Below are 25,272 nucleotides of genomic sequence, written 5' to 3' on the forward strand. Positions count from 1 at the left end.
CGACTTGAGTACCGAGTATAATGGAAGTCAATGGGAAACTCGAGCATTTCCCTGAAAGATCCTGCAGGAGAGCTGGGGTAGCAGGAAAATCTCTGAAATGGATGGAAACAGCGCTCAAATGGAATGAGAACAGCATAGGGAAGACACCTGGGCAAATCCCTGACTCCCAGGTCGCTGTTGGGAACAATGTTGTCTGAGTATTACTCCACTTTTATGGACTGACAATAAAACATATAAAACCAAAGCTAAAGTGTATTTTACAGGAAAAAATGATAGGAAACATTCTTTCCTGTATAATTGTGTGACACCCCAGGGGTCTGGTTGCCACAGTAATAGAGATATTATGTCTGAGAGCAAGTGGGAGGTTTCTCTGGTCAGGATCCCTAAGCATGCTACACGGTCCGCCCAGACCTGGGAGGGGAGGAATCTGCCCTTATAAACTGGGTCTGGGGCGGGATTAGACAGAGTCAGAGCCTGGAGTTCAGTTCCAGACACAGGGAAAGTGAGAACAGGAGCTCTGTAGGAGCAGTAGCTGAAGTCCAGGGGCTGGAGCTGAGCAGAGCTCGCCCTGGACGAAGACACTAAAACCGGACACAGGAGTCCGAGGCTGTGGGGACTGATATACACCCAGCAGCAGAAACCAGCCGGCAGGGGATTCCAGGTCCTCTGGCCATAGAAGCCCGGAGGCTCAGTCACAAAGAAGGGACCAGCGCCGCCATCCAGGAGCGGAGGCTAACAGAAGGCCCCAAGTCACCAGCCATACGGGTGAGCACCACACGGTATACTCAGGGACGTGGGCTACTTGTAACCGCTGACAGCAAGGTAGCCAGGAAGAGTGCAGAAAAACGGGGAGGCCTACAACTCTACCTGGCCAGGGGAACTCCTGCTTGCTCGCAGACTGACCAGGCCCCTTATACTAGCCAGTACTCCCGGGAGGGTCTGCCTTGTACCATCAGTAAAGACCCTAAACTGCACCTCCCGTCTCTGTGATTCCTTGCCGCTCCTGCACCATTAGCACTGGGACCCTCAGACCATCACTCCCATCATCTTCCACATTAGCTGCCCTGAGGCAATACTTCTCCCGTGGGGAGTCATCCCATACTCGGCTGCGCAAACAACATCAGCCTCAGCGGTCTGCAGCGCAGCGGCGGTCCCCACTGACCGCAATCCACGGGTGGCGTAGTCGGACACTTATTACAATACAAATAGACTGCTACTGGTTTGATCACCCTGGGCACGGACCGGGTCACCGCCACGGAGAACTACAACCCCCAGCGATCCGGCTCCGGGTATTCCCCCTGCACAGCAGCACAGCATAGGCCCAGGGGGCGAGTCAACTTTGGCGTAGTCGGCAGGATTTCGTGCCCGCAACCACCGGGTACTGCGTGCCTGAAAAAGAGACTTTTATACTTACCTGTGGTGAAGTTTCCCGCCGTCCGGAGACGTTTCCCGCAATCCGGAGCCGATTCCCGCCATTAGACGCCATCTTGGTCCGTTTTCCGCCGTCTTCTGCCTTCTTCCCGCCATCCGCAGCAGCTTCCCGCCTTCGGACGCCATCTTCGGAACGCCGAGCAGGAAGAAGAGGGGCTTAGACGCCGAAAGCGCGCGAGACCCGAAGCTCCGCCCCACGCTCCGCCCCACACAGTGACGCTGCGCAAGGTCCTGGAAGGGAGGAAGAGCGACGCTGACATCATCGGAGCGCGACGCCAGGTCCTCAACCCCGACGATCGACTGCGGAGCCGCGGCCTACGGAAGAAGAGCATCGCAAGGTAGGCCACGGTCCACTAGGGGGGAGGAGGATGCCGGATACCGAGGGGAGCTCCACTGCCACAGCCACCGCCAGCGCAACCGCTGCAGCAGTTATGCCATTCAACATGCCCTATATCCCGGGGGCAACCTGGCTACCCTAGTACTCAGGGGAGTCACATACTCTAAATGACTTTAGAGAAAGACTGGATAGCCTCTTCCAGGTGTACCCCCTCCCAGAAGAGCAAAAAGTGAGCATCCTCGTGGCCCAATTAATCAGGGCAGCCCAAAGGGAGGTAAAGTCCTGGCCACCTGGGAGGAAGAGGACTGTCAGAGACATACTAACCCGGCTGAAAGACACATTTGACACCCGCACCTCAGCCAAAATAAAACTAAGATTTTATGGGTGCAAACAACGGGCACATGAGAGTATAAGAGACTATGCTCTAAACCTACAAGAGGCCCTGAGAGCCATTAAGCAGGCAGACCCTGACAACGTGGGAAATGAAGATAAGCTGTTGACTGAACAATTTATTGAGGGTCTACTGTGCAATGCCCACCGAACCCAGTTGCGGGCAATGGCCTTACAGGACCCTGACCTGGACTTTGCACAGTTCAAGGACAGAGCCATCCGGGTGCTCCGAGAACCGGCACCAGGTGGCGCTGTGACCCACAGGCGCCCTGCTATCACTTACCACCAGGAGACGGCGCCCTCGTCTGCAGGGCCTGTGGGAGCTGATGCGCAGGCTTTAAACAGTGACCCGGCTACAGACCTGCACCATCAGGTCCAAGAGCTGACTAAGAGCGTTGCCGCGCTAACCAGAACTGTGCAGTCTTTACAGGTCTCTTCTCCAGGAAAGATCCAGCTGGCATCCGGACCAGAGGACGTCCCGTGGCGCCGATTGAGGAGGACCCCACCGGCCAGAGGAAGACCCAGCGACAGATACGAGGACGGACGACCCATCTGCCGCCGCTGCAATCAACCCGGACATGTGGCAAGGTACTGTCATTTAAACGGGCACAACCTGGGGTAGAGGGCCAACCCCCAGGCATAAGACCATCAGGCCCATCAAACTGGCATGATAAATACGTAGGGGGACGTCCAATCTTGCCTGTGGTACTGGATGGCATTCCTATGAGTGCCCTACTAGACACTGGGTCACAGGTGACCACCATCCCGTACGTGCTCTTTAAGCAGTGCTGGAATGACTCGGACATAACCCGCTACCCATATAACGACCTGAGTATCATCGCCAGCAATGGTCAGCCCGTGCCGCAGGTGGGATTCAAAGAGGTGACCATTAAGATCGGTAAAGTCGAACTGGCGGCACAAGGACTGATTATAGTGGACATAGACAGTCATGAGAGTCACCCTAGAATAACCTTGGGAACTAATGTGATTGAAAATTGTCTTGCAGAGGTGATTCTCATTTTACAGCAGGTTGCCAAGAATGCCAGTTCCGGGCAGCAGCGTGTGCTCCAAAAAGAGATCTGGGCACTGATGAAGCGGCAACAGGTGGAACTATCTGGTGGTGAGATAGGTAGCGTGAGAATGTGTGACCCGTTCCCTATTGCCATTCCCCCAAAAAGTGAGATGATAATTTGGTGCCGGGCAGCTATTGGTCTAAGAGGTAGAGACTACCAAGCAATGGTAGAACCCGTCTACTCAGACAGTAGGCCCACCATTTTGACAGCACGGGGGGTGGTCGATGTACGCCATGGGAGGGTGCCCGTTCGCATCATAAATATCGGGGAGAGAGAAGTACACCTGCCCCGGTATGCCACGCTTGCCAAATTGTTCAACATAAACCAGAATTCTGTACAGGCCGTGGAACCCTTGCCTCCATCTCAACCAGAGGAAGGAAACGGCTCTAAGAAACAAATGGAGGACTGGTGTCAGCAACTGCATTTGGGTACTGACTCCACTCCCTCACACCAGAAACAGGGAGTCTATCGGGTGGTTCGAGAGTACGAGAGAGTGTTTAGTAAACACCCGCTAGACTTCGGGCGAGTAAAGGGGGTAGAACACCACATCCCCACGGGAGACCATCCTCCCATAAAGGAGAGATACCGACCCGTACCCCCGGCACACTACCAGCACGCCAAAGGGATGCTTAGAGACATGAAGGAGGCTGGGGTAATCAGGGACAGCTGTAGCCCCTGGGCAGCTCCACTAGTCTTAGTGAAAAAGAAAGACAACACCATGAGAATGTGTGTAGACTACAGGAAGGTCAACCGTATCACACACAAAGATGCGTACCCGTTACCAAGGATAGAAGAGTCCTTAGCTGCATTAAAATCTGCTAACTTCTTCTCTACTTTGGATCTCACTAGCGGGTACTGGCAGGTTCCTGTAGCAGAGGCGGACCGGGAGAAGACCGCATTCACCACCCCGATGGGTCTCAGCGAATTTAACTGTATGCCGTTCGGGCTCTGCAACGCACCAGGAACCTTCCAACGGTTGATGGAATGCTGTCTGGGACACCGGAACTTCGAGACGGTCCTGTTATACCTGGACGATGTCATCGTCTATTCCAAGACCTACGAGGACCACCTGAAACACCTGGCAGAAGTGTTTGAAGCTCTGGCAAACTACGGCCTAAAGGTGAAACCCTCCAAGTGTCACCTCCTGAAACCAAAGGTGCAGTACCTGGGACACGTGGTGAGTGCTGACGGAGTGGCTCCCGACCCTGATAAGATCACCGTGATTAAGGACTGGCCAAGACCCTGCAGCATAAAGGAAGTGCGGCAGTTCCTCGGGTTGGTAGGCTACTACCGAAGATTCATTCCCGGTTTCACCAAAATGGCAGCCCCTATGCAGGACCTCCTGATAGGTCAATCTCGGAAAGCCAAAAACCAGAAGCCGCCCTTTAGGTGGGAAAAGCTGGAAGAGGAGTCCTTCTGCCAGCTGAAGATGGCCCTCACGGGGGATGAAATCCTGCCATATCCAGACTACAGCCAGCCCTTTATCCTCCACACGGACGCAAGCAACATCGCGCTAGGAGCCGTACTGTCCCAGATCCAGCAAGGGAAAGAACGGGTAATCGCTTACGCCAGCCGAAAGCTACGGCCCACGGAGAGGAACCCTGAGAATTATAGCTCATTCAAGCTGGAGTTCCTGGCAGTAGTGTGGGCAGTGACCGAACGCTTCAAGCATTACCTTGCCTCCTCCAAATTCACCGTGTACACGGATAACAACCCGTTGACACACCTGGACACTGCAAGGCTCGGTGCCCTGGAACAGAGATGGATGGCCCGCCTGTCCAACTTTGAATTCACCATCAAATACCGGGCAGGACGCTCAAATGCCAACGCGGATGCCCTGTCTAGAATGCCGAACTTACCGGACGTAGGGGAAGATCCAGAAGATCTGGAAGAAGTTGAGCTCCCTGCGTTCCACCGTCATGGGATTACCCTGTATTCCCACCGTGTGAAGGACAGGCGCTCCGTGACGTTCAATCCCTTGCCCCACTACAACTGTGCGGAGACGCAAGACAGTGATCCCGCAGTCCGTTCGGTGAAGGAAATGCTGACCCAGGCCGATGCCCGTCTTGACCCAGACGCTCCGGAGGAGACCAAGCAACTGTGGAAGGAGAAAAGTAAGCTGTTCCTCTACAGGGAGAAGCTGTGCCGGAGAATGGTTAACTCTCGAACACATGAGTTGACCTGGCAGGTAGTGGTCCCAAGACGAGACGCGGCTATGGTTCTGGAGGCATACCACAACGGAGCAGGGCATTTCGGATGGAAGAAGCTGGAGTTCTTGTTGCGTGAACGGTTCTACTGGGTAGGCATGAGAGGAGCCATCGAGAGGTGGTGCAGAGACTGTGGCCCGTGCCACTTGAGAAGAAAAGACCGAGCCAGCCAGAAGACTCCCCTGCAGCCCATCATCACCAGACAGCCACTGGAACTGGTAGCCCTGGACCATGTGAAACTGGGTATGTCTACGCCCTCACAATCGTAGATCATTACTCCCGGTCAAGGACTTAACGGCTCAAACCGCAGCTAGAGCCTTCCAGCAGCAATTCTGCCATCCACACGGGTACCCGGACCAAGTGTTGACAGACCAAGGACCAGCCTTCGAAGCGGAGGTCTTCCAGGAGTTCTGCAACCTGTATGGCTGCAAGAAGATAAGAACAACGCCCTATCACCCTCAAACCAATGGACTCTGCGAGAAGATGAACCAGGTGGTGATAGATCTGCTAAAAACATTGCCCCTGGAAGAACGCAGTCTGTGGCCTGAGAAACTGCCCGATCTGGTGGACCTGTATAACCACATCCCTGTAGGTTCCACCAACTGTACCCCGGCTTACCTAATGAGAGCAAGACCTGGTAAGCTGCCTATTGACCTGGATATGGGAGTCCTGACGCCTGAGGACACCTCGCCAGAGGCAGACTGGGATACAGAACGGCAGCAGCAGTATCGGAAAGTACAGGAGAGCGTCGAGCGAAGTCTGTCTCAAGCTAGAGAAAGGCAAGAGAAGGCTTATAACCAGTATGCTCCCGCTGTTCCCCTGGTACCTGGAGAGCAGGTCTTGAAGAGGAAGAGGCGGCTCCACAAGTTGGACGACCAGTGGGAGAAGGACCCGTACACTGTACTGCCATCAAGCCATGAGAACCCAAAAATCTGCGTAATTAGTAAGGATGGAGGAAAAACCATAGCCATTGTCTCCAGAGACCACCTGAAGAAGTGTCCCGAGCAGCTGCAAAGCCCTGAAGAAGATCAAGAAAACCCTCAACCCGCAGAGGAAAGGGAAGAAATGATCAGTACCGTACTCGGAGACTTTCCCCGGTCTTGGACACAAGTAAACGGCGCTGTCGTGGTACCCGTCCTCACCTTTCTCCAGCCAGCCCCGCAAGTGCCTACAGAGGAACCAGTAGAGCTGGAAGAGCAGCCGGCCCAAGAGGCAGAAGAGTCCACATCAGCAGTACAGGAGGATCAACCCTCTGCTAGTAGTGAGCCTGCCGTGCCCCTAGTGAGCCAAAGAGTGCGCAGACAGCTGCCAAGCTTACCCATAACACCTCCTACACCCTGTAGTGCAGGACCAGTTAGTGAGCTCCTTAGGTCCACTAGAGTCACTAGAGGTCAGATGCCCACTCGCTGGAGAATCTAAACCAATGCACTGTAAAGTTGACTGTTTATTGAAAAATGTTTATGGTATATGTTTGTTGCCTGTTACTAATTATGTTTCTCAGTTACCCTGCAGATTTATTTGGACTAACAGGTTATGGACACTGGATAACCGGAACAGTTTTGTAGATAGTTGCACCTTGGTGCCTCTTGCGAAGACGGTCGCAGAAGAGAAAACCTGTCTGGCGTGGCCTACTTGCGGTCCAAAGTAGTTAGCTCTACCCTTGCAGCCACGCCCAAGGGCAACGCAAGGGGTTTGCTTTGGACAGGTCCCCTATTCTGTGCCAAGACTTCGCCTTGTTGGGTGACATGGACACCCCCTTTGTTTCATAAACTTCACCTTGGGTGATATGGACACCCGGTCACGGAAACGCCGTGACCTCTACAGACTAAAGCTTCTTGTAAATATGTTGTCTTATTATTGTTACACCCTGTATTTATGTTTCTTTAAAAATGTGTTTAGTCCCAGAGTACTAAAATTTACTAGGGGGGAATGTGACACCCCAGGGGTCTGGTTGCCACAGTAATAGAGATATTATGTCTGAGAGCAAGTGGGAGGTTTCTCTGGTCAGGATCCCTAAGCATGCAACACGGTCCTCCCAGACCTGGGAGGGGAGGAATCTGCCCTTATAAACTGGGTCTGGGGCGGGATTAGACAGAGTCAGAGCCTGGAGTTCAGTTCCAGACACAGGGAAAGTGAGAACAGGAGCTATGTAGGAGCAGTAGCTGAAGTCCAGGGGCTGGAGCTGAGCAGAGCTCGCCCTGGACGAAGACACTAAAACCGGACACAGGAGTCCGAGGCTGTGGGGACTGATATACACCCAGCAGCAGAAACCAGCCGGCAGGGGATTCCAGGTCCTCTGGCCATAGAAGCCCGGAGGCTCAGTCACAAAGAAGGGACCAGCGCCGCCATCCAGGAGCGGAGGCTAACAGAAGGCCCCAAGTCACCAGCCATACGGGTGAGCACCACACGGTATACTCAGGGACGTGGGCTACTTGTAACCGCTGACAGCAAGGTAGCCAGGAAGAGTGCAGATAAACGGGGAGGCCTACAACTCCACCTGGCCAGGGGAACTCCTGCTTGCTCGCAGACTGACCAGGCCCCTTATACTAGCCAGTACTCCCGGGAGGGTCTGCCTTGTACCATCAGTAAAGACCCTAAACTGCACCTCCCGTCTCTGTGATTCCTTGCCGCTCCTGCACCATTAGCACTGGGACCCTCAGACCATCACTCCCATCATCTTCCACATTAGCTGCCCTGAGGCAATACTTCTCCCATGGGGAGTCATCCCATACTCGGCTGCGCAAACAACATCAGTCTCAGCGGTCTGCAGCGCAGCGGCGGTCCCCACTGACCGCAATCCACGGGTGGCGTAGTCGGACACTTATTACAATACAAATAGACTGCCACTGGTTTGACCACCCTGGGCACGGACCGGGTCACCGCCACGGAGAACTACAACCCCTAGCGATCCGGCTCCGGGTATTCCCCCTGCACAGCAGCACAGCATAGGCCCAGGGGGCGAGTCAACTTTATATCAGGCAAAATTAAAAAGAGAAAGAAAATGTATTTTCCATCCATTAATAGCCGGGCCATCTCTCACTATATTTCCCTGTCACTTATGACTACAGTAGATGACATAGTAGAGAGGTTGTTCCTCTGGTTGTTGCTTAATAATTAGGACCTTTTTCATATTTTTTGTCTGGGTGTTTTACACCCATCGGTAGTCACTGGTAAATGTAATTTTAAAATTTTACTACCTTATCTGGGCATGTGCTGTGTGTGACATGGTCAGACACATCTTGTTTAATTTATGAAGGAGGGACTCTGAAACTCACAAAGCCAATGTGGACAATGCAAGAACTGCCAAAAATTATAAGGAAGAGGGATTCCGATACACTCTGCATTAGACATAAAGGAGGGCCTCGTACACATTCTGTTAAAATTGTTAGGTAGTGGGACTCCTAGACTCATAAAGCCTATGCACTAAGTAGAAGACCCCTTGAAGACACTTAGAGGAGAGCATCAGAAAAGATTTTTTTCCCATTTTTGAGGAGTGGGACTCCTAGATTAGCAAAGCCTGCGCATTATGTGCAAGGGCTGAAAAGCATTTACCCCTGGTGGGTATACATGTATATATGTAAGAGAATTGTATAGGTAGGGCTTATACACATCCTGTAAAAATTATGAAGGAGGGCATCATGCACACCCAGGAGAAATTAAGAGCGAGGGTTGCATGATGACCATCTAAAAATTATGAGTGAGGGCCACCTGATGATCCTTTAAAAATTTTGAGTGAGTGCCACCTGATGACCCTCTAAAAATTTGGAATGAGGAACACCTGATGGCCCTCTAAAAATATTGAGTGAGGGCCGCATGATGACCCTCTAAAAATTTGGAGCGAGGGCTGCAGGATGAGCCTCTAAAAATTTGGAGCGAGAGCTGCCTGATCACCCTCTAAAAATTATGAACGAGGTCCACATGATGACCCTCTAAAAATTTGGAGAGAGGGTCTCATGCCTTGCGCATTTTAAATTAGTTATGTAATATACACTACCGTTCAAAAGTTTGGGGTCACCCAGACAATTTTTTTTTTCCATGAAAACTCATACTTTTATTTATCAAATGAGTTGCAAAATGATTAGAAAATATAGTCCAGAGATTGACAAGGTTAGAAATAATGATTTTTATTAGAAAGAATTATTTTCTCCTTCAAACTTTGCTTTCGTCAAAGAATGCTCCCTTTGCAGCAATTACAGCATTGCAGACCTTTGGCATTCTAGCTGTTAATTTGCTGAGGTAATCTTGAGAAATTTCATCCCATGCTTCCTGAAGCCCCTCCGACAAGTTGGATTGGCTTGATGGGCACTTTTTGCAAACCGTACGGTTAAGCTGCTCTCACAACAGCTCAATGGGGTTGAGATGTGGTGACTGCGCTGGCCACTCCATTACAGATAGAATACCAGCCGCCTGGTTCTTCCCTAAATAGTTCATACATAATTTGGAGGTGTGCTTTGGGTCATTGTCCTGTTATAGGAGGAAATTGATTCCAATCAAGCGCTGTCCACAGGGTATGTCATGGCGTTGCAAAATGGAGTGATAGCCTCCCTTATTTAAAATCCCATTTACCTTGTACAAATCTCCCACTTTACCAGCACCAAAGCTACCCCAGACCATCACATTACCTCCACCATGCTTGACAGATGGTGTCAGGCACTCTTCCAGCATCTTTTCAGTTGTTCTGCGTCTCACAAATGTTCTTCTGTGTGATCCAAACACCTCAAACTTTGATTCCTCTGTCCATAAAACTTTTTCCAATCTTCCTCTGTCCAATGTCTGTGTTCTTTTTCCCATATTAATCCTTTCCTTTTATTAGCCAGACTCAGATATGGCTTTTTCTTTGCCACTTTGCCCTGAAGGCCAGCATCCCGGAGTCGCCTCTTCTCTGTAGACGTTGACACTGGCGTTTTGCGTGTACTATTTAATGAAGCTGTCAGTTGAGGAGCTGTGAGGCAACGATTTCTCAAACTACAGACTCTAATGTACTTGTGTTGTTGCTCAATTGTGCAGTGGGGCCTCCCACTTCTCTTTCTATTCTGGTTAGAGCCTTTTTGTGCTCTCCTCTGAAGGGAGTAGTACACACCGTTGTAGGAAATCTTCAGTTTCTTGGCAATTTCTCACATGGAATATCCTCCATTTCTAAGAACAAGAAGAGACTGTCGAATTTCACATGAAAGTTCTCTTTTTCTGGCCATTTTGAGAGTTTCATAGAACAAGCAAATGTAATGCTCCAGATTCTCAACTAGCTCAAAGGAAGGTCAATTTTATAGCTTCTCAAATCAGCCAAACTGTTTTCAGCTGGGCTAAGATACTTGTGCAAGGGTTTTCTATGGTTTTCTAAACTTCCATTACCCTTCTTACACAGTTAGCAAACACAATGTACCATTAAAACTCTGGAGTGGTGGTTGTTGGAAATGGGCCTTTATACACCTATGTAGATATTGCAATAAAAACAAGACATTTGCAGCTAGAATAGTCACTTACCACACTAACAATGTATAGAGTGTATTTCTGATTCCTTTAATGTTAGCTTCATTGAAAAAAAATTTGCTTTTCTTTCAAAAATAATGAAATTTTTAAATGACCCCAAACTTTTGAATGGTAATGTATTATTATTATTATTTATTGTTATAGCGCCATTTATTCCATGGCGCTTTACATGTGAAAAAGGGGTATACATACAAAAACAATTACAATAATCTTGAACAAAGCATGATGGCGACTGGAAGAGGAGGAGCAAGGACCCTGCCCGCGAGTGCTCACAGTCTACAAGGGATGGGTGAGGTTAGAGCTGGTGCAGTGGTATGGTTGGGCTAGGGTTACTGTAGGTTGCAGTCTTGTCGGAAGAGGTGGGTCTTCAGGTTCCTTTTGAAGGTTTTCACGGTAGGCGAGAGTCTGATATGTTGGGGTAGAGAGTTCCAGAGTAGGTGGGATGCATGGGGAAAATCTTGTATGCGATTGTGGGAAGAGGAGATAAGAGGCGAGTAGAGAAGGAGATCTTGTGAGGATCAGAGGTTGCATGCAGGTATGTATCGGGAGACTAGGTCACAGATGTATGGAGTTGACAGGTTGTGGATGGCTTTGTATGCCATGGTTAGGATTTTGAACTGGAGTCTCTAGACAATGGGGAGCCAGTGAAGAGATTGACAGAGAGGAGAGGCGGGGTAATAGCAGGGGGACAGGTGTATTAGTCGGGCAGCAGAGTTTAGGATAGATTGGAGGGGTGCGAGAGTGTTGGAAGGGTGGCCACAGAGCAGGAGGTTGCAGTAGTCGAGGCGGGAGATGATGAGGGCATGCACTAGTATTTTTGCAGATTCGTGGATGAGGAATGTGCGGATCTGGGAGATATTTTTGAGTTGGAGTCGGCAGGAAGTGGAAAGGGCTTGGATATGTGGTTTGAAGGAGAGATCAGAGTCCAGGGTTACCCCAAGGCAGCGAGCTTGCGGGACTGGCGAGAGTGAACAGCCATTGACATTTATAGATAGGTCAGGTGGGGGGGGTGAATGAGATGGTAGAAAGATGATGAATTCATTTTTATCCATGTTAAGTTTTAAAAATCTAGCAGAGAAGAAGGATGAAATAGCAGATAGACATTGTGGGATTTTGGTTAGTAGGGGAGAGATATCGGGTCCGGAGAGGTAGATTTGTGTGTCATCAGGATAGAGGTGATAATGAAAGCCGTGAGACTCTATGAGCTGTCCCAGGCCAAAGGTGTAGATGGAGAAGAGTAGGGGTCCTAGAACTGAACCTTGGGAGACACCAACAGATAGGGGGCGAGATGATGTTGATGTTGTTGCATTGCACAAGATCGCCCTTCATGAAGAAGTATTGGACAAGATTTTTTCTTTATCATGGTTGTGGAACAAAGAAATACGAACATCGGCCTCTAGGAGATTCCACTGCTGTAGCCTGGAGCAGAGCAGATCCTAGCAGGGATCGTTGCTGCATCACTGTGTGGTCGCTGGTGAGATGTCAAACAGTCAGATTTTACTAATGACGCAGCAACAATACGGCGATCCGTAGCGACCTATATAACGATGCAACGATGCAACGCAAATGCACACCTATGTGTCTCAGTTCTGAGTCCCCAACGAGGTCGTTGGTAAGGTGTCAAACACACCGATGCATGCTACCCAGCGGGACCTCAACGATCAGAAAATGGTCCAGGCCATTTCCACAAGACCAGCGATCTCACAGCAGGGGCCTGGTCTCTGCTACGTGTCAAACGTAGCGAGATCGCTGCTGACGTCGCTGTTGCATCACAAAACTTGTGACTCAGCAGCGATCTCGCTTAGTGTGACAGGGGCTTTAGGCAGATCCAAATCTCTGACAATATTGTTCAGTTCACCTTGTGTTATGAGGTGTGGTTCAGTTGAGGTTGCTGACAGATAGTCTGGGTCATGAGAGGAAGATGCTTCATGACACAAGCACCCTCTTCTTCCTCACTTGACTGGACAGAAAATGTTTCTGGTGCTTTTGGAACCAGCAGTTCTTCTGTATGTGGTACTGGGTGTATTGCAGATGGAATGTTTGGATACTGTAAAGTCCACTTCTTCTTTGAAACTTATTTCCTAATGGGGGGCACCATGCAGAAATAACAATTGATAGTGTAATCGGTTGACTCTCTCCAGAGCATTGGGACTGCAATAGGCAAGATTGCCTCTTCTCACGCAACCACTGGGTAAGATGTGATGCACATATATTGCAGCATATGTGTGGAGCCCAACTCTTGTCCTGATTTCCTATTCTGCAGCCAAAATACAGGTTGTAGGCTTCACTTATCACGGTAGTCAAGTTTTGCCTTTGTGGCGCAAAAGTGACTTTTCCGCATATGTAGCAAAAACTATCCACTTTGTTAATGCAAGAAGGAGGCATATTGGGGAAAACATATAGAAACATATCAGTATGCTAAGAAAGTAAGCTAAGAAATCCTAAAAGTAGGTGATGCCACTGTAATTAGGATTACAACATCAGAGATGAGTTGGCATTTTTTGATTGGTCACCCTAAGATGATAGAATTCTGAAGGCTCAATAGACTAAATACATGATGAAATAGACTAGCTACTAACAATGCTATAAGGATGATGAAATAATAAAGACACAATTTTTCTATAAGCCTGCATGAAAGGTATCATAAGTAATTACAATTTCCTCTGGATCTTGAAAATTATATCCAATCAGCAAATTTTATTAGTTTTCAGCACCACAAAAATAGTTGAGTTCAACTGTTTTTGTCTGTGAACCAATTTGGCTGTAGAAAAGTGCAATAATAAAAAAATACACATATTTGGTATCGCTGCTTTCGTAAAAGTCAAATCTATAAAAATATAAAGTAACTTAACCCGATTGGTAAACTGTGCATTGATAAAAAAAATCGAAACGCCAGGATTAAATTTTTTTTGGCTGCTGCAACACTGCAATAAAATGCAATAAGAGGGGATCAAAACACTGTAGCTACTTCAAAATAATATCACTAAAAACATCAGCTCAGATCACAAAAAATAAGCCGTCATATAGCTCCACCGCCCGAAAATTGAAAACGTTACTGGTCTTGGAAAATGACAACAGAAGTGATTTTTTTTTTAATTTCCGTTTTTTTTTTCACCACTTAAATAAAAATGAAAACAATACATGTTTGGTATCTGCATAATCGTAGTGACCTGGACAATCATATTGCCAGGTCACTTTTATCGTATAGTGAACATGGTAAATAAAAAACTTGAAAAACAATTGCAGAATTGCGCTTTTTTGCTATTTTGCCACACTTGGAATTAGTTTTTCTCTTTCCAGTACATCACATGATAAAATGAATGGTGTCATTCAAAATTACAATTTTTCCCCCAAAAACAAGCCCTTATATTGCCATGTGGACAGAACAATAAAAAACTTATAGCTCTTGGAAGAAGAGGAGGAAAAAACAAAAGTGCAAAAATGGAAAATCGCCTTTCAGGAAGGGGTTAACACAAACACAGTCATAGTCATTTCAAAGTGACCTCCACATAAAGTATATAGCTATGAGTAAACATATGGCATCCATTCTTCACGGCTGTTGTTCACTTACAAACACCCACACTACTTATTCATTAAGACTGACGCTTCGTTCAATTGTCTTCATGAGGGGTGTCCGAGAATAAGATGTGCTAAAATTCTGTAAGAGGCGCATCTTATCAGTGGCCTGCACCTTTGTACGCCTCGCCAGAAATATTACTCCAGTCAAAGACTAGAGAAACATTTCTGGCATAAGAAGCACAGACAATTTTCATGAATTTGATGGACTGGCGTAGCCTCAACTCTTCCCATCTCGACTCCACAGTTACTTGCTGGCTGAAATTGGCGTGGAAGCACCCAAAGTAAAAAAAAATTGCACATTTCAGGTTGTCTTACCACAGTTTTGAATCAGAGCCTATCTTTTCATTTCAGTTGAAGTGTTTCTTTACTTTTTCTCCCTATTTCTATTGCTAAGCTGTGAGGTGTGACATACTTTGACAATACAGATGTTGTGCTGCATTCCCTGCTTTGGCTTTTATATAGGCTATCGTAGGCTGTACTCTAGTACGTGATAATAGCAGGTAGAGATTGCTTCGTGCAACCCCAGTCCATGGTCTATGACAGTGCTCTCTGGCTAGGGACAGGAACTATGCAAATTTCCTAAGCTTCCAGGTTCCCTGGTGTGGTGTTTAATTGGGCCGCCTAGTGTAGCATCATGAGAGCTGTGAAAATCATAAGGTGAGCATGAGATCCTAGAGGATAAGGAATACTAGAGATTAGCAAAATGACTCTCAGGGCCCTGGTCTAAAGGCCATGCTGGTAGTTTGTGACAGCTCAACCAGAGCACTGCATATTTCCTACTACCTGCTAGTATCCTAGACACTTCTTATGATTAGTAAGTCAGTGACGTAATAACGTAATCATGGCGTTGCAAGAACCAGCTAATTAGAAGAGGTGTCCAGGATACTGGCAGGTAGTAGGAAGTTCACAGAGTCACGGACTACTAATGTGGGTACTAGACTAAGGTTCTGCAAATCATTTTGCTCATTTTGCTCAACTCTGGAAAATATCTTAACTGGTCCATAAATTTTATCAGCAATTCTGCTACACTTATTCTAGTTTTTGAGCAGCAGCCTCCCTTTGTGCTGTATGAAATATAGTCCTTGAGTTGTCCTGTTCAATCAGTTTGGTGTAATATTCTTCTTTCTAGTTGTATCTGTATCTAGAAGAGCTAGTTGACAATCAATATGACTGCCATCATTGTCGACTCAAGAGACGATACTCTACTTTTTGAAACTCCTGAATAACACATTTGCTTACTAGCACAGTATTACATGACTTTTGGCAGATAACTGCATAATAAGACAGATCTGTCATTGTGGAGTTTGGGAGAACTTGTTGACAGCACTTGAAACAGATATCACTGCAGCAGCGCTTGGCTGTCGATCAGCTAATTTTTAAACATACCTTTCACCAGGACTGGCCCCTCTACATTACTGTGTCTTACCGATGTCCTAATAATGCTTAAGCAATGTGTACAATTTTCACCACTAAAGAGAGTGCGAAGCTGTCAATTATTGGTGTGGAAGGTATTTTACACCTTGCAGTTATGGACCTGTTTTATATTTATTATTTGCCAAAGGCAATAAAATCCGTATGCTAATGACTGTGATTTAAAAATTAGCTTTTATTCTATATAAAGTACTTAAGGAAATTTCTAAACTCTATATTAAAAACACAGATATCGATTTTTGGCTTGCTGAGGGTATGTACTCTCTCTCTCTGTTAGCAGTTAGCAAACTTCTGAATGCTTCCCAGCAAAGTTATTAGAGTCACATATCTAATTTCTACACACATTACGTCTGCAGTCCATCATCATAATAGATAGCATCATAACTCTGACCCACAATCACATTTGCTGATTAAAAAGTGAATAAGCTCATAGCCTCCGAGACCCCAACTTGTTTCACCAATCTGGCATCATCAGGGGAATGAGGCTATAATGTCATATACACTGCTCAAAAAAATAAAGGGAACACTCAAATGACACATCCTAGATCTGAATAAATGAAATATTCTCAATGAATACTTTGTTCTGTACAAAGTTGAATGTGCTGACAACAAAATCACACAAAAATCATCAATGGAAATCAAATTTATTAACCAATGGAGGTCTGGATTTGGAGTCACCCCCAAAATTAAAGTGGAAAAACACACTACAGGCTGATCCAACTTTGATGTAATGTCCTTAAAACAAGTCAAATTGAGGCTCAGTATTGTGTGTGGCCTCCACGTGCCTGTATGACCTCCCTACAATGCCTGGGCATGCTCCTGATGAGGTTGCGGATGGTCTCCTGTCACGTTGGTGGATGGAGCGAGACATGATGTCCCAGATGTGCTCAATCAGATTCAGGTCTGCAGCACTGGCGGGCCAGACCATAGCTTCAATGCCTTCATCTTTCAGGAACTGCTGACACACTCCAGCCACATGAGGTCTGGCATTGTCCTGCATTAGGAAGAAACCAGGGCCAACCGCACCAGCATATGGTCTCACAAGGGGTCTGAGGTTCTCATCTCGGTGCCTAATGGCAGTCAGGCTACCTCTGGCGAGCACATGGAGGGCTGTGCGGCCCTCCAAAGAAATGCCACCCCACACCATTACTAACCCACTGCCAAATCGGTCATGCTGAAGGATGTTGAAGGCAGCAGATCGCTCTCCACGGCATCTCCAGACTCTTGTCACGTCTGTCACATGTGCTCAGTGTAAACTTGCTTTCATCTGTGAAGAGCACAGGGCACCAGTGGCGACTTTGCCAATTCTGGTGTTCTATGGCAAATGCCAAGCGTCCTGCACGGTGTTGGGCTGTGAGCACAACCCCCATCTGTGGACGTCGGGCCCTCATACCACCCTCACGGAGTCGGTTTCTAACCGTTTGTGCAGACACATGCGCATTTGTGGCCTGTTGGAGGTCATTTTGCAGGGCTCTGGCAGAGCTCCTCCTGTTCCTCCTTGCACAAAGGCGGAGGTAGTGGTCCTGCTGTTGGGTTGTTGCCCTCCTACGACCCCCTCCACGTCTCCTGGTGTACTGACCTGTCTCCTGGTAGCGCCTCCAGCCTCTGGACACTACGCTGACAGACCCTGCAAACCTTCTTGCCACAGCTCGCATTGATGTGCCATCCTGGATGAGCTGCACTACCTGAGCAACTTCTGTGGGTTGTAGAGTCCATCTCATGCTACCATGAGTGTGAAAGCACAACCAACATTCAAAAGTGACCAAAACATCAGTCAGAAAGCATTGGTACTGAAATGTGGTCTGTGGTCCCCACCTGCAGAACCACTCCTTTATTTAGGGTGTCTTGATAATTGCCAATAATTTCCATCTATTGTCTATTCCATTTGCACAACAGCATGTGAAATTGATTGTCAATCAGTGTTGCTTCCTAAGTGGACAGTTTGATTTCACAGACGTTTGATTTACTTGGAGTTATATTCTGTTGTTCAAGTGTTCCCTTTATTTTTTTGAGCAGTGTATATCCAGGCCATCAATAGAAAATGTTAGAAAGTTTAAGTTTGTGTTCTCACTCTTGTTAAACCCTTCCATTGTCCTGTCTCATTACAGGAAAGGAACAATGGAAATCAGCTGAGGACGGGTTCATCATAAAACACACCCGAGCAAAGCCCAACTGACTATAATAAGCTCCATCAACTTTCTGTCAAGATTGCTATCATATTTCAAATCTAAGTTATGTTTCTTATAAATTCCCGATCAGACCAGTTTATCACCGTTCCTCTCTACCCTCGGGCCAAGGCATGTCACATCTTTGAACTTCACAATGTGCCGTGGACCGAGGGCACAGAGGAACATCTTAAAATGGGCTTCCTTCATAGTTCACTCTGTAAAGGACTTTCCCGTTCAATCTCCTATATATCATTTTATTAATATAATCTCAGTTGCTGCTCTGGTCTGTGTTTACCGGCTACAGCGGTTACTTCATTTTTGTAGCTCATGTGACTGCGACAACCAATTAGTTCAACGGCTCATGCTGACATAACCGGAATCAGTGCTCAATAAATCCGTCAGCTCACCATGCAGAATAAAAAGCACTTACATTGCTCTATTGGGGGAAAAATAAAAACGTAACGGTCTTGAAAAATGGCGACACAAATCAAAAATATTTTCTTTTACAAAATTCAGGGTTTTTTAAGCTCTTAAATAAAAAATAATCTATGCAACTTTAGTATCAACATAGTTGTACTGATCTGTAGAATTATGTTTCCAGGTAATTTTTACCATACAGAGAATACCGTCAAAACACCCCCAACCCCAAAAATAATAGCAGAATTGTGTTACCAAGCACGCAAGAAGGTGTGTTTGAATTATTGGCCCCGCAATGAAATACGGAGCACCCGTATTTGGTTTGAACAGTCAGTCATTCTGTGCTAACTTACAAATAAAGCTGCACTTTGTAGTGCTATAGCACGTCCTGGACCCTGTGTTGTTCAACATCTTTATCAATAATTTAGATGAAGGATTTGAGGGTAAACTGGTTAAATTTGCTGATGACACAAACTTGGAGGGATAGCTAATACTAGAGAAGAGAGAGAGAGGATTCAAAAAGATCTAAACAATCTGGGCAGCAACTAACTGAATAGTTTTTAACAAGGGGAAATACAAAGTCCTACATCTGGGCAAGAAAAATTAAAAAAGCATATACAGAATGGGAGGAATAGGGCTAAGCAACAGCACATGTGAAAAAGACTTGGGTATACTAATAGATCACAGACTGAACATGAGTCAACAGTGTGATGCTGCAGTAAAAAGGCAAACACAATTCTAGGTTGCATTAACAGAAGCATACAGTCTAGATCATGTGGAATAATTGTCCCCCTCTACTTCTCTTTGTTCAGACGTCATCTAGAATACTGTGTCCAGTACTGGGCACCACATCTTAAAAAAGACATGAAGAAACTGAAGCAAGTTCAGAGATTAACGACCAAAATGGTGACTGGTCTGCAAACAATGTCCTATGAGCAATGGTTAGAGGATTTGGGAATGCTTAGCTTGCAAAAGAGAATAGTGAGATGAGACTTAATAGCTGTCTACAAATATCTCAAGGGCTGTCACATTGTAGAGGGGTCAGCTTTATTCTCATTTGCACAAAGACAGACTAGACGCAATGGGATGAAACTGAATGGGAGAAGATACAGATTAGATATTAGAAAAAACTTTTTGACAGTGAGGGTGATTAATGAGTGGAACCGGCTGCCACGAGAGATGGTGAGTTCTCCTTCAATGGAAGTCTTCAAACAGAGGCTGGACAGACATCTGTCTGAGATGGTTTAGTGAATCTTGCATTGAGCAGGGGGTTGGACTAGATGACCCTGGAGGTCCCCTCCAACTCTAACATTCTATGATTCTATGTCATTCTGTGATGACAGAGTCCCTTTAAGAAAAACATAATTTCTTCTAGGTACAGTAAAGACCAAAAGTTTGGACACACCTTCTCATTTAAAGATTTTTCTGTATTTTCATGACTATGAAAATTGTACATTCACACTGAAAGCATCAAAACTATGAATCAACACATGGAATTATATACTTAACAAAAAAGTGTGAAACAACTGAAAATATGTCTTATATTATAGGTTCTTCAAAGTAGCCACCTTTTGCTTTGATGACTGCTTTGCACTTTCTTGGCATTCTCTTGATGAGCTTCAAGAGGTAGTCACCAGAAATGGTCTTCCAACAATCTTGAAGAAGTTCCCAGAGATGCTTAGCACTTGTTGGCCCTTTTGCCTTCACTCTGCGGTCCAGCTCAGCCCAAACCATCTCGATTGGGTTCAGGTCTGGTGACTGTGGAGGCCAGGTCATCTGGCCTAGCACCCCATCACTCTCCTGCTTGGTCAAATAGCCCTTACACAGCCTGGAGGTGTGTTTGGGGTCATTGTCCTGTTGAAAAATAAATGATGGTCCAACTAAACGCAAACCGGATGGAATAGCATGCCGCTGCAAGATGCTGTGGTAGCCATGCTGGTTCAGTATGCCTTCAATTTTGAATAAATCCCTAACAGTGTCACCAACAAAGCACCCCACACCATCACACCTCCTCCTCCATGCTTCACGGTGGGAACAAGGCATGTAGAGTCCATCCGTTCACCTTTTCTGCGTCGCACAAAGACACGGTGGTTGGAACCAAAGATCTCAAATTTGGACTCATCAGACCAAAGCTCAGATTTCCACTGGTCTAATGTCCATTCCTTGTTTTTCTTTAGCCCAAACAAGTCTCTTCTGCTTGTTGCCTGTCCTTAGCAGTGGTTTCCTAGCAGATATTTTACCATGAAGGCCTGCTGCACAAAGTCTCCTCTTAACAGTTGTTGAAGAGATGTGTCTGCTGCTAGAACTCTGTGTGGCATTGACCTGGTCTCTAATCTGAGCTGCTGTTAACCTGCGATTTCTGAGGCTGGTGACTCGGATAAACTTATCCTCAGAAGCAGAGGTGACTCTTGGTCTTCCTTTCCTGGGGCGGTCCTCATGTGAGCCAGTTTCTTTGTAGCGCTTGATGGTTTTTGCAACTGCACTTGGGGACACTTTCAAAGTTTTCCCAATTTTTCGCACTGACTGACCTTCATTTCTTAAAGTAATGATAGCCACTCGTTTTTCTTTACTTAGCTGCTTTTTTCTTGCCATAATACAAATTCTAACAGTCTATTCAGTAGGACTATCATCTGTGTATCCACCTGACTTCTGCACAACACAACTGATGGTCCCAACTAGAGATGAGCGGTGTTCGACTCGAACTGTTCGCCAATCTCAAATTCGAGCTGTTTTGGGCGGTGTTCGAGCCGTTCGGCGAACACGAACGATTTGAAAAAAATTCGGCTGTTCGAGGTTATGTTCGATAACTGTTCGTGCACCAAAATCATAACTGGATTTTTTCTCAGTAATGCTGAAAATGAATGTTAATACGCAGTTTGAGTGTACAGCGGGGCGGTGGTAGGGTCAGGGGATGGATCTCTGCAGAAATAATGAAGATCTCCATTTTTTTTTTCTTTCTCGCATTTACAGTGGGGAGGTGCAATCTGTCAGCCTATCAGCAGCGCACACACAGAGCGAACTGCTTTTTTTCACACAAGCAAGGGCATGTGTCATTGACAGTGTATGTCACATGTCCTTGCCCTATAAGACCCAGCCATTTTCCCCGTCGGCACCATTTTCTCACTGCTGCAGCTGCGTGTTAGATGGCACGGCTGTTGCTGTGTGCGCTATACTTTGTTAATTTCAAGCCAATTTTTGCAGAAATCTACAGATAGCTTGGGAGTAGGGAATAGTTGTGATTGCAGTCCTTTTAAGGACTAGGTTACATCATTTCCTACGACTTTTATCAGGCAGGTCTGTGCTCTTAAATAGATAGGTTGGGAGTAAAGACTAATTGTAATTGCAGTCCTTTTCAGGGCTAGGTTACATCAGTTCCTATCACTTTTATCAGGCAGGTCTGTGCTCTTAAATAGATAGGTTGGGAGTAAAGACTAATTTTAATTGCAATCCTTTTCAGGGCTAGGTTACATCAGTTCCTATCACTTTTTGCAAGGCAGGTCTGTGCCAGTGCTGTGCAAGTTTTTTTCACAGCATTTGGCTAAATCTAGCAAAGCTAATCCTTTTTGTCCTCTTGCAGTGTGTGTTAGTCAGTGGAGAAGCCTATCTGTGTTGCAAGCTACACCACCTGTGTATAGAATACAAATTTTTTTTTACTGCACCTAGTGAAGTAAAACCTTTTGTGCATAGCATCATTCTATTAGTCCATCTATACTAACCTCCACCAGGTTGCAAATTCAATATAATTTTTTTCTGCATCTAGCTCTGAAAAACTATTTCGGCTTCTAGCAGTGTGTGGGACTTGTTCTATTAGTCCATCTATACTAACCTCCATCAGGTTGCAAATTCAATATAATTTTTTTCTACATCTAGCTCTGAAAAAATGTTTCGGCTTCTAGCAGTGTGTGGGACTTGTTCTATTAGTCCATCTATACTAACCTCCATCAGGTTACAAATTCAATATAATTTTTTTCTGCATCTAGCTCTGAAAAAATATTTCGGCTTCTAGCAGTGTGTGGGACTTGTTCTATTAGTCCATCTATACTAACCTCCACCAGGTTGCAAATTCAAAATAATTTTTATCTGCATCTACCTCTGAAAAAATATTTGGGCTTGGGCTTGTAGCAGTGTGTGGAACTTGTTCTATTAGTCCATCTTTACTAACCTCCACCAGGTTGCAAATACAATCTAATTTTTTTCTGCATCTAGCTCTGAAAAAATATTTCGGCTTCTAGCAGTGTGTGGGACTTGTTCTATTAGTCCATCTATACTAACCTCCACCAGGTTGCAAATTCAAAATAATTTTTATCTGCATCTAGCTCTGAAAAAATATTTGGGCTTGGGCTTGTAGCAGTGTGTGGGACTTGTTCTATTAGTCCATCTATACTAACCTCCACCAGGTTGCAAATTCAAAATAATTTTTATCTGCATCTAGCTCTGAAAAAATATTTGGGCTTGGGCTTGTAGCAGTGTGTGGGACTTGTTCTATTAGTCCATCTATACTAACCTCCACCAGGTTGCAAATTCAAAATAATTTTTATCTGCATCTAGCTCTGAAAAAATATTTGGGCTTGGGCTTGTAGCAGTGTGTGGGACTTGTTCTATTAGTCCATCTATACTAACCTCCACCAGGTTGTAAATTCAAAATAATTTTTATCTGCATCTAGCTCTGAAAAAATATTTGGGCTTGGGCTTGTAGCAGTGTGTGGAACTTGTTCTATTAGTCCATCTATACTTACCTTCACCAGGTTGCAAATTCAATCTAATTTTTTTCTGCATCTAGCTCTGAAAAAATATTTCGGCTTCTAGCAGTGTGTGGGACTTGTTCTATTAGTCCATCTATACTAACCTCCACCAGGTTGCAAATTCAAAATAATTTTTATCTGCATCTAGCTCTGAAAAAATATTTGGGCTTCGGCTTGTTGCAGTGTGTGGGACTTGTGCTATTAGTCCATCTATACTAACCTCCACCAGGTTGCAAATTCAAAATAATTTTTATCTGCATCTAGCTCTGAAAAAATATTTGGGCTTGGGCTTGTAGCAGTGTGTGGGACTTGTTCTATTAGTCCATCTATGCTAACCTCCACCAGGTTGCAAATTCAAAATAATTTTTATCTGCATCTAGCTCTGAAAAAATATTTGGGCTTGGGCTTGTAGCAGTGTGTGGGACTTGTTCTATTAGTCCATCTATACTAACCTCCACCAGGTTGCAAATTCAAAATAATTTTTATCTGCATCTAGCTCTGAAAAAATATTTGGGCTTGGGCTTGTAGCAGTGTGTGGGACTTGTTCTATTAGTCCATCTATACTAACCTCCACCAGGTTGCAAATTCAAAATAATTTTTGTCTGCATCTAGCTCTGAAAAAATATTTGGGCTTGGGCTTGTAGCAGTGTGTGGGACTTGTTCTATTAGTCCATCTATACTAACCTCCACCAGGTTGCAAATTCAAAATAATTTTTATCTGCATCTAGCTCTGAAAAAATATTTGGGCTTGGGCTTGTAGCAGTGTGTGGGACTTGTTCTATTAGTCCATCTATACTAACCTCCACCAGGTTGCAAATTCAAAATAATTTTTATCTGCATCTAGCTCTGAAAAAATATTTGGGCTTGGGCTTGAAGCAGTGTGTGGGACTTGTTCTATTAGTCCATCTATACTAACCTCCACCAGGTTGCAAATTCAAAATAATTTTTATCTGCATCTAGCTCTGAAAAAATATTTGGGCTTGGGCTTGTAGCAGTGTGTGGAACTTGTTCTATTAGTCCATCTATACTAACCTCCACCAGGTTGCAAATTCAATCTAATTTTTTTCTGCATCTAGCTCTGAAAAAATATTTCGGCTTCTAGCAGTGTGTGGGACTTGTTCTATTAGTCCATCTATACTAAACTCCACCAGGTTGCAAATTCAAAATAATTTTTATCTGCATCTAGCTCTGATAAAATATTTGGGCTTCGGCTTGTAGCAGTGTGTGGGACTTGTTCTATTAGTCCATCTATACTAACCTCCACCAGGTTGCAAATTCAAAATAATTTTTATCTGCATCTAGCTCTGAAAAAATATTTGGGCTTGGGCTTGTAGCAGTGTGTGGGACTTGTTCTATTAGTCCATCTATACTAACCTCCACCAGGTTGCAAATTCAAAATAATTTTTATCTGCATCTAGGTCTGAAAAAATATTTGGGCTTGGGCTTGTAGCAGTGTGTGGGACTTGTTCTATTAGTCCATCTATACTAACCTCCACCAGGTTGTAAATTCCAAATAATTTTTATCTGCATCTAGCTCTGAAAAAATATTTGGGCTTGGGCTTGTAGCAGTGTGTGGAACTTGTTCTATTAGTCCATCTATACTAACCTTCACCAGGTTGCAAATTCAATCTAATTATTTTCTGCATCTAGCTCTGAAAAAATATTTCGGCTTCTAGCAGTGTGTGGGACTTGTTCTATTAGTCCATCTATACTAACCTCCACCAGGTTGCAAATTCAAAATAATTTTTATCTGCATCTAGCTCTGAAAAAATATTTGGGCTTCGGCTTGTTGCAGTGTGTGGGACTTGTTCTATTAGTCCATCTATACTAACCTCCACCAGGTTGCAAATTCAAAATAATTTTTATCTGCATCTAGCTCTGAAAAAATATTTGGGCTTGGGCTTGTAGCAGTGTGTGGGACTTGTTCTATTAGTCCATCTATACTAACCTCCACCAGGTTGCAAATTCAAAATAATTTTTATCTGCATCTAGCTCTGAAAAAATATTTGG

The sequence above is a fragment of the Phyllobates terribilis genome, unplaced genomic scaffold (genome assembly GCF_046119375.1).
Source record: "Phyllobates terribilis strain yellow unplaced genomic scaffold, ASM4611937v1 Scaffold_2__4_contigs__length_985480577, whole genome shotgun sequence".
In the NCBI taxonomy this organism is placed as follows: domain Eukaryota; kingdom Metazoa; phylum Chordata; class Amphibia; order Anura; family Dendrobatidae; genus Phyllobates; species Phyllobates terribilis.